Here is a 10711-nt window from a genome sequence, read left to right as displayed (position 1 = left end):
ATAACATAGAGGTAATGAATGAAACCGTAACTAGGCTGATCTCAGAAGCAGCAATTGAAGTGGGAGGTAAGGCACCAAGGCAACCTGTAGGGAAGCTCTCCCAAGAAACAGAGGACCTAATAAAGAAACGACAAAACATGAAAGTGTCCAACTCAAGAGATCAGATAGAATTCGCTGAACTGTCAAAACTGATCAACAAAAAGAAAATAAGGGATATTCAAAATTATAACGTGGGAAAGATTGAGGAAGCCGTAAAATATGGACGCAGCATGAAATCAGTAAGAAGAAAGCTTGCCATAGGACAAGGCAAGATGTATGCACTGAAAGATAAGCATGGTAATATCATCAGCAATTTAGATGACATAGTAAAAGCAGTGGAAGAATTCTATACTGACCTGTACAGTTCCCAAAACAGCCAAGCTACTTTCATTCGAAATAGTGATGAACCGGATACAGAAGCTCCTTCTATAACTAGCGATGAAGTTAGAAGGGCCTTGAAAGACATGACCAGGGGAAAAGCGACTGGAGAAGATGGAATAACAGTAGATTTAATCAAAGATGGAGCAGATATCATGCTTGAAAAGCTTGCGGCCCTTTATACGCAATGCCTAACAACTTCAAGTGTACCAGAGAGCTGGAAGAACGCCAACATTATACTTATCCATAAGAAGGGAGACGTTAAAGAATTGAAGAATTACAGACCCATTAGCTTGCTTTCAGTATTATATAAGATATTCACCAAGACAATTTCCAACAGAATCAGGGCAACACTTGACTTCAGCCAACCAAGAGAACAGGCTGGCTTCAGGAAGGGATATTCTACGATGGATCATACCCACGTCATCAATCAGGTAATCGAGAAATCTTCGGAGTACAATCAACCTCTCTATATGGCTTTCATATATTATGAAAAGGCATTTGATTCAGTAGAGATACCAGCAGTCATAGAGGCATTGCGTAATCAAGGAGTACAGGAGGCATACGTGAATATCTTAGCAAACATCTACAAGAATTCGACAGCTACCTTGGTTCTCCACAAGAAAAGTAGAAAGTTACCTATCAAGAAAGGGGTCAAGCAAGGAGACACAATCTCTCCGATGCTATTCACTGCATGCTTAGAAGAAGTATTCAAGCTCTTAGACTGGGAAGGCTTAGGAGTGAGGATCGACGGCGAATATCTCAGCAGCCTTCGGTTTGCAGATGACATTGTGCTATTCAGCAACAATGGAGACGAATTACAGCAAATGATTGAGGACCTTAATCGAGAAAGTGTAAGAATTGGGTTGAAGATGAATATGCAGAAGACAAAGAGAACGTTCAATAGCCTGGCAAGGGAACAAGAATTCAGGATAACCAGTCAGCCTCTAGAGTCTGTAAAGGAGTACGTTTATCTAGGTCAATTAGTCACAGGGGACCCTGATCACGAAAAAGAAATTTACAGAAGGATAAAATTGGGTTGGAGTGCATACGGCAGGCATTGCCAAATCCTCACTGGGAGCTTACCACTGTCGTTGAAAAGCAAAGTATACAATCATTGCATTCTACCGGTGCTAACATATGGGGCAGAAACTTGGAGGTTAACAAAGAAGCTCGAGAACAAGTTAAGGACCGCACAACGAGCAATGGAACGAAAAATCTTAGGAGTAACATTAAGAGACAGGAAGAGAGCGGTGTGGATCAGAGAACAAACGGGGATAAACGATATTCTAGTTGACATTAAGTGGACGAAATGGAGCTGGGCAGGCCATGTAATGCGTAGGATGGATAACCGGTGGACCATTAGGGTTACAGAATGGATACCAAGAGAAGGGAAGCGCAGTCGAGGAAGGCCGAAAACCAGGTGGGATGATGAAGTTAGGAAATTCGCAGGTGCAAGTTGGAATACGCTTGCGCAAGACAGGGGTAATTGGAGATCGCAGGGAGAGGCCTTCGTCCTGCAGTGGACATAAATATAGGCTGATGAAGATGATGTATATCTAATAAATACCATGAAAAAAGAAGTGGGTGTACAGCCCAGTGGTTATGACGCTCGCCTTCGGACCGTGGGTACCCGGAATCGAATCCCGCCTCGCCCAAAAAGTTTATTTTGTATTATCTATTTCTTTTTCTCTCGCTCTCTGTCTGTCTCTCTTTCTATTTCTCTCTGCACCTCTTCTCCTCATTTCACTCTCTCCACTTCGCTCGAAACACCATCGCTCCGTAGGGATCAACCATGACCTTTAACAGCTCCGCTGGTAAAAAATACCAGACAGGAAAGACGCTCTGTGTCTTTCAATTTACGGTCTTCCTTTTTCCCAACACTTCTGCACGAAGCTTGGCAAGATGTTGAACCAAGTAGCCCCACAGCTAACTGCTCCTAAGTTATGTGGATGAACATTCCGAAACTGCATGTTATGTTATGAAGGGCTGCGGAAACATTCTTGCCCCTAATGTTTCCTGTACGGGCCTCTAAATGTGGGCAATCGATTGAAGGCCACCGACGTCCCACTCATAAGGAGAACAGCTCGAGAGAGTCACTACCCCGTACATCTTGTCACATGGTAGTGACGGTCGAGAACACAGTAGTAAAACTGTGAATTGGGAAATTAACTCTTTATTTGGCGAATCTGTACCCTGAAAAACAGGCTACACCCAAAGCGCAATGATAGCGGCGCAAACAGTCGGTGATCGTCGAAAATCTGATCTGCCGGTCAAGCGCTCGGCTTTTATACATGAGTGATCGAAGTTTCCAGAGTAATCGTTGGTGCCCGCGTGTCCTCCAGAAAGTACTGCACAATTCGCACCGTGCGTACAATCACATTACACAAGCTTCGGGGACAATAGAGAAACGGATAGAACGGAGTAAGTTCCAATCATGCAGGCGAGTCTTGCGTTGAGCGATAATTTGAAGTTGTTAAGACTCATTCACACTAGGCCGACACGACACCGATTTTGGTCTGCCGACTGTTGGCGACAGCATCTTATAGGACAGAAAACGCTGTGACCAACGATTTAAAGGAATGAAAACGTTAATGGTTGGCACACCAAAATCAGTGTCGTGTGGGCCTAGTGTGAATGAGCCTTTAGTTGGTAAATCCCCGAGAAAAGGATGAATAGGTACACGTGTTCTTATCTAGTAAAACATGTTTTTATATCATTTTCGTTTTAACACCCCCGCCTTCCTCATCGTCTCCTGACACCTGCGATGAAGTCCACCTCCCCCGGTGGTGGTTTTGTCAACGCTCAGAACTTTGGGCGACTTGGGGCGGCTTGCGGTTACATTATCGCGAACGTTAAAGGCTGCAACCTATAGTACGACGCGCAGCACGAGGGGATCACGCTAATAACTAATCCACAAGAGCCTACCGGAATGGGCAATAGCATCAACAGAGACACTACGCCGGACCTGACATTCGGAAAGAACATTGTTAATCCGAAATGGGCCAACACACACGTAAATCTTGGCAGCGATCATTGCATTCTGCTACAAGCAGGCCCACATAAAAAGAAATAGGAAAATAACGCTAACCGACTGGGATACCTTTTGTAAGCTACGCGAGGACGATGTGACAGAAACCATCGAAGACATACACAAGTGGACAGAGACACTCCAGCAAAGCGTGCAGAAAGCCACCAAAAACGTTCCCGAAGAGGTAGGCATGGAGGAAGTGGACAGAAAACTCCTACACATGTGGGAGGCAAAGCGTAGCTTACAAAAGCGCTGGAGAGGTCACAAGCACAACCGGCGCCTGAGAAAGAGAATCGTGGAACTCGACCGAGAAATAGAAGACCGCGCGAATCTTCTATCTCAGCAGCCATCGAAAGCCACGTGCACTATAATTGACAGACAGTTAGGAGTGTCCAAAAATTTTGAACATACTCCGAGGCCTTCTCGACCCAGAAGGCATGAAAACAACCTAAATCCAAAACCTGCAATGGATACTACAAAGCCACGCAGGTACAGAGGCAGAACTCCTACGAGAGCTACGCGAGATATACCTAGGAGATGCAATAAAGACACGACTACCAGAGTTCCAAGGGAAGGAAAACGTCGACCTCGATGCCCCCATAACGGAGGCAGAGATTCGATACGAACTTGGACGACTCAATCCGAAGTCCGCCCCAGGTTCCGATGGTGTAACAAGTAAAACACTGCGCAACTTAGACGACGAATCCATCAACGCTCTCACAAAGTACATAAAGGAGTGTTGGGAGAAGGGGACCATACCCAATCCTGTGAGAAAACCACACAAGAAAATCTGAGGCCAATCTCATTGATGTCCTGCATAGGAAAACTAATGCGAAAAAAAAAGAGTTCTAACGCATCTCGGCAAATACATGGACGAGAACAGGGTATACCCACACTCCATGGTCGGCTTCAGACCAAAGAAATCCGAAGAAATAGAACTAGGCAACAAGGGAACACCACAAGGGTCGGTGCTTTTCCCCTTCCTAATTACCGTGGCGATGATCGGCCTGCCCGCAGAGCTGGAACGTATCGAACGACTGCAGCACAGTCTGTATGCGGACGAAATCACCCTACAGGTGACGGGCGGAAGCGATGGCCACATCGAAGCGATTTTACAGCAAGCAGTCAATACGGTAGAGAGATACGTGGAGGACAAGGGCCCAAACTGCTCTTCCCAAGGTACTGCTCTACAGACCTACAAGCAGAGGATGCAAGCGCAATCGAGAACGACTCAGCACCACAATCTCAGTAGGGGGTCACCCAATTCCCCAGGTACAACACCTTAGAATACTGGGGCTCCGAATATCTGAAAACGGACATAACGGAGAAGCAATAAGAATACTGCATAACAGCACCCAGCAAACTATCAGGTTGATTCGAAGAATCACCAACCAGAACTACGGCATGAAAGAACCTGCAATGAATACTACAACCTAGTGCGGCTCATCCAAGCCTTCGTCGTCAGGCGCATAGTGTATGTGATGCCATACCTCAAGTTACGCATGGCCGACAAACAAAAGATAGATTGCATCATCAAAAAGGCATATAATCAAGCCCTCAGGCTACCGATCAGCATGTCTACCGAGAACTTCGAAGCGTTAGTATTGCACCACACGCTAGACGAGCCCATTCAGGCTCATACAATCGCACAATAAGTAAGACTAGCGCAAAGCTACACGGCAAGACACATCCTACACAAGCTTCGTATCACGTACGCTGGAGAAAGCGGGGATAAATACTGTAGCTGTCTCGTGCCAGAAGCGTCACCCGTGGTCTTGTTCAAAAATAAAGACGGCAGCAGCGTATCTGCATCGATTACCGCAAATTAAACCAAGTCACGAAGAAAGACGTCTACCCGCTGCCACGCATAGATGGTTTGCTGGACAGGCTGCGGCCATGCACGTTATTTTTCATCAATGGACCTACGAAGCGGGTATTTGCAGATAGAGATCGTGAGAAAACAGCCTTCGGGACCCTCAACGGTCTTTACGAATTTAAGGTACTTCATTTCTGTCTGTGCTCAGCGCCAGCCACTTTTCAGCGTCTAATGGACACCGTGCTATCAGGCCTGAAGTGGCAAACTTGCTTGGTCTATTTAAACGACACCATAGTGTTCTCAGCTACATTCGAGGAGCACCTAAGCCGGTTACTCACTGTTCTTCAATTCATACGCTCGGTTGGCCTGATGTTAAAGCCCGAGAAATGTCATTTTGGTTTCAGTGAACCGTACTTCCTCGGCCACGTCGTCAGTTAAGAGGGTGCATGATCTGACCCAGACAAAAAAGACGCTGTGGCAAAGTTCCCCACACCACCCGACAAGAAGGCAGTGAGGCGCTTTTTGGCGCTGTGCGCCTATTACTGGCGGTTCATTGCAAACTTCTCACCTATTTCTGCCCCGTTAACACGCCTTACACGAGACGATGTTCCCTTTCTGTGGGGTGAAAATGAACAAATAGCATTTGATGAACTACGCCAGCGCCTGCAAACGTCTCCAGTTCTTCCGCACTTTGACCCTGAAGCCCCTACAGAACTTCACACCGATGCGAGCAATCTTGGTCAGGGGGCCTTACTGGTGCAGTCGCAAGACGGCTCCGAAAAAGTAATCGCCTATGCTAGCAGAACTCTCTCTCGTACGGAGGAAAACCACTTGACTACCGAGAAGGAATGCCTCGCCGTGGTGTGGGCGGTTACCAAATTTCGCCCGTATTTATGCGGCGGTTCATTCAAGGTTGTCAATGATCATCATTCTATTTGTTGGCTGACTAACTTGAAAGATCCATCTGGCCGTCTTGCACGCTGGAGTCTTAGGCTTCAGAAGTTCGACAAGACCATAATTTACAAATCAGAGAAGAGGCCCACCAACGCCGACTGCCTTTCGCGGTCACCCGTCGAGCCCGCACGTACAGATGGCGCGGGCGTGGACGCTGCATTTTTGGGAGTCGTTGCAGCCGTCACCATTTCACAAGAGCAGTGCCACGGCCCAGAGCTGCTCCCACTCATTAATTTCTTGGAAGGCCAAAGTAACGACGTCCCGCGACTCTATGCCAAGGGACTGCCGTCGTTTTTCCTGTGGAATGATGTTTTCTATAAGAACTTTTCTGCCAGCGGCAGCACTTACCTGCTTGTCGTACCGGCATCACTTCGCAAAAAAATACTAAAAGCATGCCACAATGAAGCGACCTCAGGTCCTCTAGGCTACACAAGAACACTGTCCCGACTCCGACGCAAGTACTATTGGCCAAAGCTACCCGCTGCTGTGAAACATCATGTGCAAACATGTGCCGACTGCGAAAGACGCAAACACCTCCCGGAAAGCCTGCAGGTCTCTTACATTCAGTCAAGGTACCCGGACAGCCTTTCACCCAAGTTGGAATGCATTTACTGGGCCCATTTCCAACTTCTACAGCCGGCAAAAAATGGATCATTGTCGCGACCGATTATCTGACGTGCTACGCGGAGTCTAAAGCTACGCAGCGGGGTACTGCAGCCAAAGCGAGTCATTTTTGCATCGAAAACATCGTCCTTCGGCACGGCGCCCCAAAAGTAGTCATCACAGGCAGGGGAACTGCCTTCACTGCCGACCTTCTTGACTCGGCTCTCACACTAAGTGGTACAAGCCACTGGAAAACAGCCGCATATCCCCAGGCCAACGGACTAATCGAGAGGCTTAATAAGACCCTCGCAGACATGCTATGCATGTACGTCGACCTGGAACACAAGAGCTGGGATCAGATTTTGCCTTACGTAACTTTCGCATACAATACCGCTCGACAAGAAACTCCTCGAATGACACCCTTCAGCTTGGTCCACGTTCACGAAGCCACGACAACGTTGGATGCCATGCTGCCGCACGACTGTGACGACATACCTACCGACGTTGTCGAATTTACTCAGCGCGCACAAGAAGCCAGACACCTTGCCTGCGTACGTGTCTGCTATCAGCAAGACAAAGATGAAAAATGGTACGATCTTCGACACAGGTCCGTTCTCTGCACTCCCGGCGATAAAGTATGGGTTTGGATACCAATACGCCGTCGTGGACTTCACGAAAAACTGCTAAGACGGTACTTTGGGCCGTACAGAGTGATCCGACGCCTGAGCGACGTGACCTAGGAGGTCGTTCCTGACAGTGACAGTAGCTCCAGTCGCCGCAAGCACTTACCCGAAGTGGTGCATGTGGTGCGGATGAAGTTGTATCTGTCGAACTAAGTGTCGTTTGTTCTTTTCTGTTGTTTCTTCTTGTTGTTCTGTTTTGCGTGTGTTTTGCGTGTGTTACTCCGTGCCCTTTGTACACCACCCTCATGTGCTTAAGATGCTCATCGGGACGATGCTTCCTTCGGAGCGACGCAAATGCGGCGCCTGTACTCCGATGAAGAGGAGGACTATGCGAGCCGGCATGAGCGTCTCTATCAAGGCGCGGTGAAGAAGTCGCAGTAGCGCTCAGTAATAAAAAGGCGACCTGCTGCTATTCCTCTGGATAAGGGCTGTGCGACCTCTGTTTTTGATGTTGCGACAATACGACATCTCCAGATAAACCAGAGAGCACATCATCATACCTCCATTACCAAGAAACATGCACCCCGAACACCACCGAGAGCGGAGGAATGCAAGAGCGAAAGCACTGCATCAGAAGTTTCAAAACAATGCGTACGTGGTCTATGTAGACGCGGCGGAATATGCAGACGGTCGACACTCGACACATGGCAGTGGTCGCCTCAAATCGAGCGGGCCACTCGCTTGCCAGCGGTGCCATTCAAACAGGAAAATCGGAAATCACGGAGGAGGCGGCCATAACGCTGGCGTTCGCTTCCACAACGGCCAGCGTCGTAATCAGTCATTCTAAAAGTGCGCTTCATAACTTCGCTATGTAAAGCGTCTCGAAAGAGGCACTAAGGATCATGAGCAACTGTCGCTGACAGCGTGACGTTCATGTCATGTGGACGCCGCCCCACTCCTCCCTCCCGGGCAACGAAACCGCACACATCCTAGCTCGAGAGTTAGCAAACCGGGCAGGAGCAGGAACAACGCGGACCCCGAGTGCGGAGAGAGTGTGCATGGCCGATTATAATGAAATCACCAAACACTACAGATTAGAGAGGCAGCATTACCCTTCACCACACTCCTCATTAAATAAACAGCAAGCGACAGCATGGCGCCTACTACAAACAAAAACACTTTCCGGTCGCTTATAATCATTGTTACAGAAATTTACTCAGATAGATGTAAAGACAGTAATCAGCGCGCGGACCTCAGACACATAATCTAGGCTTGCCCCAACATAGTGGAGAGGTCCAGCAACCCATACACGAACGCGGAGCAGTGGGAGGCCGTGCCGCTCAGTTCAGAAACGAGCACCAACTACAAGTCATCAGGCATGCTGAAGATGCCGCTAGGACACAAGGGCTCCTGGCTGCCATATAAGGGAGGGGAGATAAACTCCTCTTACACTTGTCGTTTTCAATAAAAGTTGTTTCTCTCTCTCACTCAGAATGAATTGTTATCATGAGGTAATGTCGTTCTTTAGACGAAAAAGAATATATTAGTCAATAGGCCATTGACAGACAAAAGAAATATAAAATAATAATGAAGCGGCGGTCACCGACTCTAATCCGAGTGTTGAAATGCATCAGCGATGCATACACGGGTTATGGTACTTAGCTGGCCTAAAAAAAAAAGAAAGGACAGCCCATTTTGTGTTTCAACAGCTATTCTCGGAAATGTGCAAGTGAGAACCTTACTTAAGGCTATGCGCTATATATAGGTGGTCGCTGCCTTCTCTACCTTTAAAGGAGGCTTTCTGGTTGAGGTAAGAATGATTTTCGAGGCGGACTTATCGATAGATTCTGAACGGCGATATCCTAAATGTCGGAATCTATTGGATTCGCTAGTACTCTTCTGAAGGCAGTGAAATTGATTGGTATTTATTTGAGCGCTCCTCTTCTTCGTGGTGCATAAAAAGGACACTCGTAGCAGACAACCCTGAAAGCACTTTCAAAGTTAATGCCACCAAAATGGGGATTTTATATTCTTTGAGCTACCTTGATGTGTCTGCTTAAAACTACTTTGTCAACAAGACACTGTAGCCCAGCTAGCGCAAGAAAAGGATAAATTTGCGATGCTGAGCACGAGATCGCGGGATTGAATCCCGGCCCCTGTGGCCACATTTCGATGGGGGCCCAATGCAAAAACACATGCGTGCTTGAGTTGTAGTGCACGTTAAAGAACCCCAGGTGGTCAAAATTCATCATAGATCCCTCCACTACGGCGTGCCTTACAATCGGAGCTGGTTTTGGCACGTAAAATCACAGAAAGAAGAAGAAGACAGGGGTAACTGGAGATCGCAGGGAGAGGCCTTCGTCCTGCAGTGGGCATAAATATAGGCTGATGAGGTGGATGATGATGATGATAATGTTGGTGCAACCAATGACGGCTCACTGCCGGCCGGCGTATAGAATCTGTACCCCAGCTTCTCAGAATATGCAGAAAAGAAATAGCTCAGCAGATGCTGTAGGAAGAGATCTAAAGGCGCCACAACAATCAAATACGAATCACAATTACAGCCAGTTTTCTCCCGTGTCCCGCTGCGGGGAACGTTGCGGGACACGGGAGAAAACTGGCGAACATGCCCTCCTAGCAATCGACATCAAAGGAGCTTTCGACAACGTCAGCCACCAAGCAATCCTAGAAGGGCTCGCCAACACCAACTGCGGTGAGCGAACGTACAAGTATGTTCAGAGCTTCCTAAGCCACCGCACGGCAGAGCTGAAGATTGGGGAGATCCAGACTGCAGTATACCACCCTCCCAACAAGGGCACACCGCAAGGAGCAGTCATCTCACCCACGCTCTTCAATGTCGCCATGAACTGCAGGACGTAGAAGGCCTCCGCCACGCCTTCTACGCAGACGACATAACACTCTGGACCACAACAGGGTCCCTTATTGAAAAAAAGGTCACAGTTTCGCCCTAAGGGCGAAGCAATGAATGCGATAGCAACACAACAATGTCTTACGAAGTAAGGTGAGCGGCTTTGGTAGCAATATGAATTGTAGTAAACATCAGCTGATTAAGTAAGCAGGTGTGCTGCGGCGTAAGTAGACAGACATGAAGAGAGACTCGATGACCACGAGAAGGCGCGTGTGAAACGGTGGTGTTGATGAGAAGCGCTTCCCGTGGGCAGCGCGTGCGAAGGGACACACCTGTAGCGCCGCACTGCCGATCCGGGCAGCATTGCATGCGTAGCGTGCGTTGGAAAATGTGGCCCG

Source organism: Dermacentor silvarum, chromosome 3 (genome assembly GCF_013339745.2).
Source record: "Dermacentor silvarum isolate Dsil-2018 chromosome 3, BIME_Dsil_1.4, whole genome shotgun sequence".
NCBI classification, from domain to species: domain Eukaryota; kingdom Metazoa; phylum Arthropoda; class Arachnida; order Ixodida; family Ixodidae; genus Dermacentor; species Dermacentor silvarum.
This window is presented reverse-complemented; position numbering follows the sequence as displayed.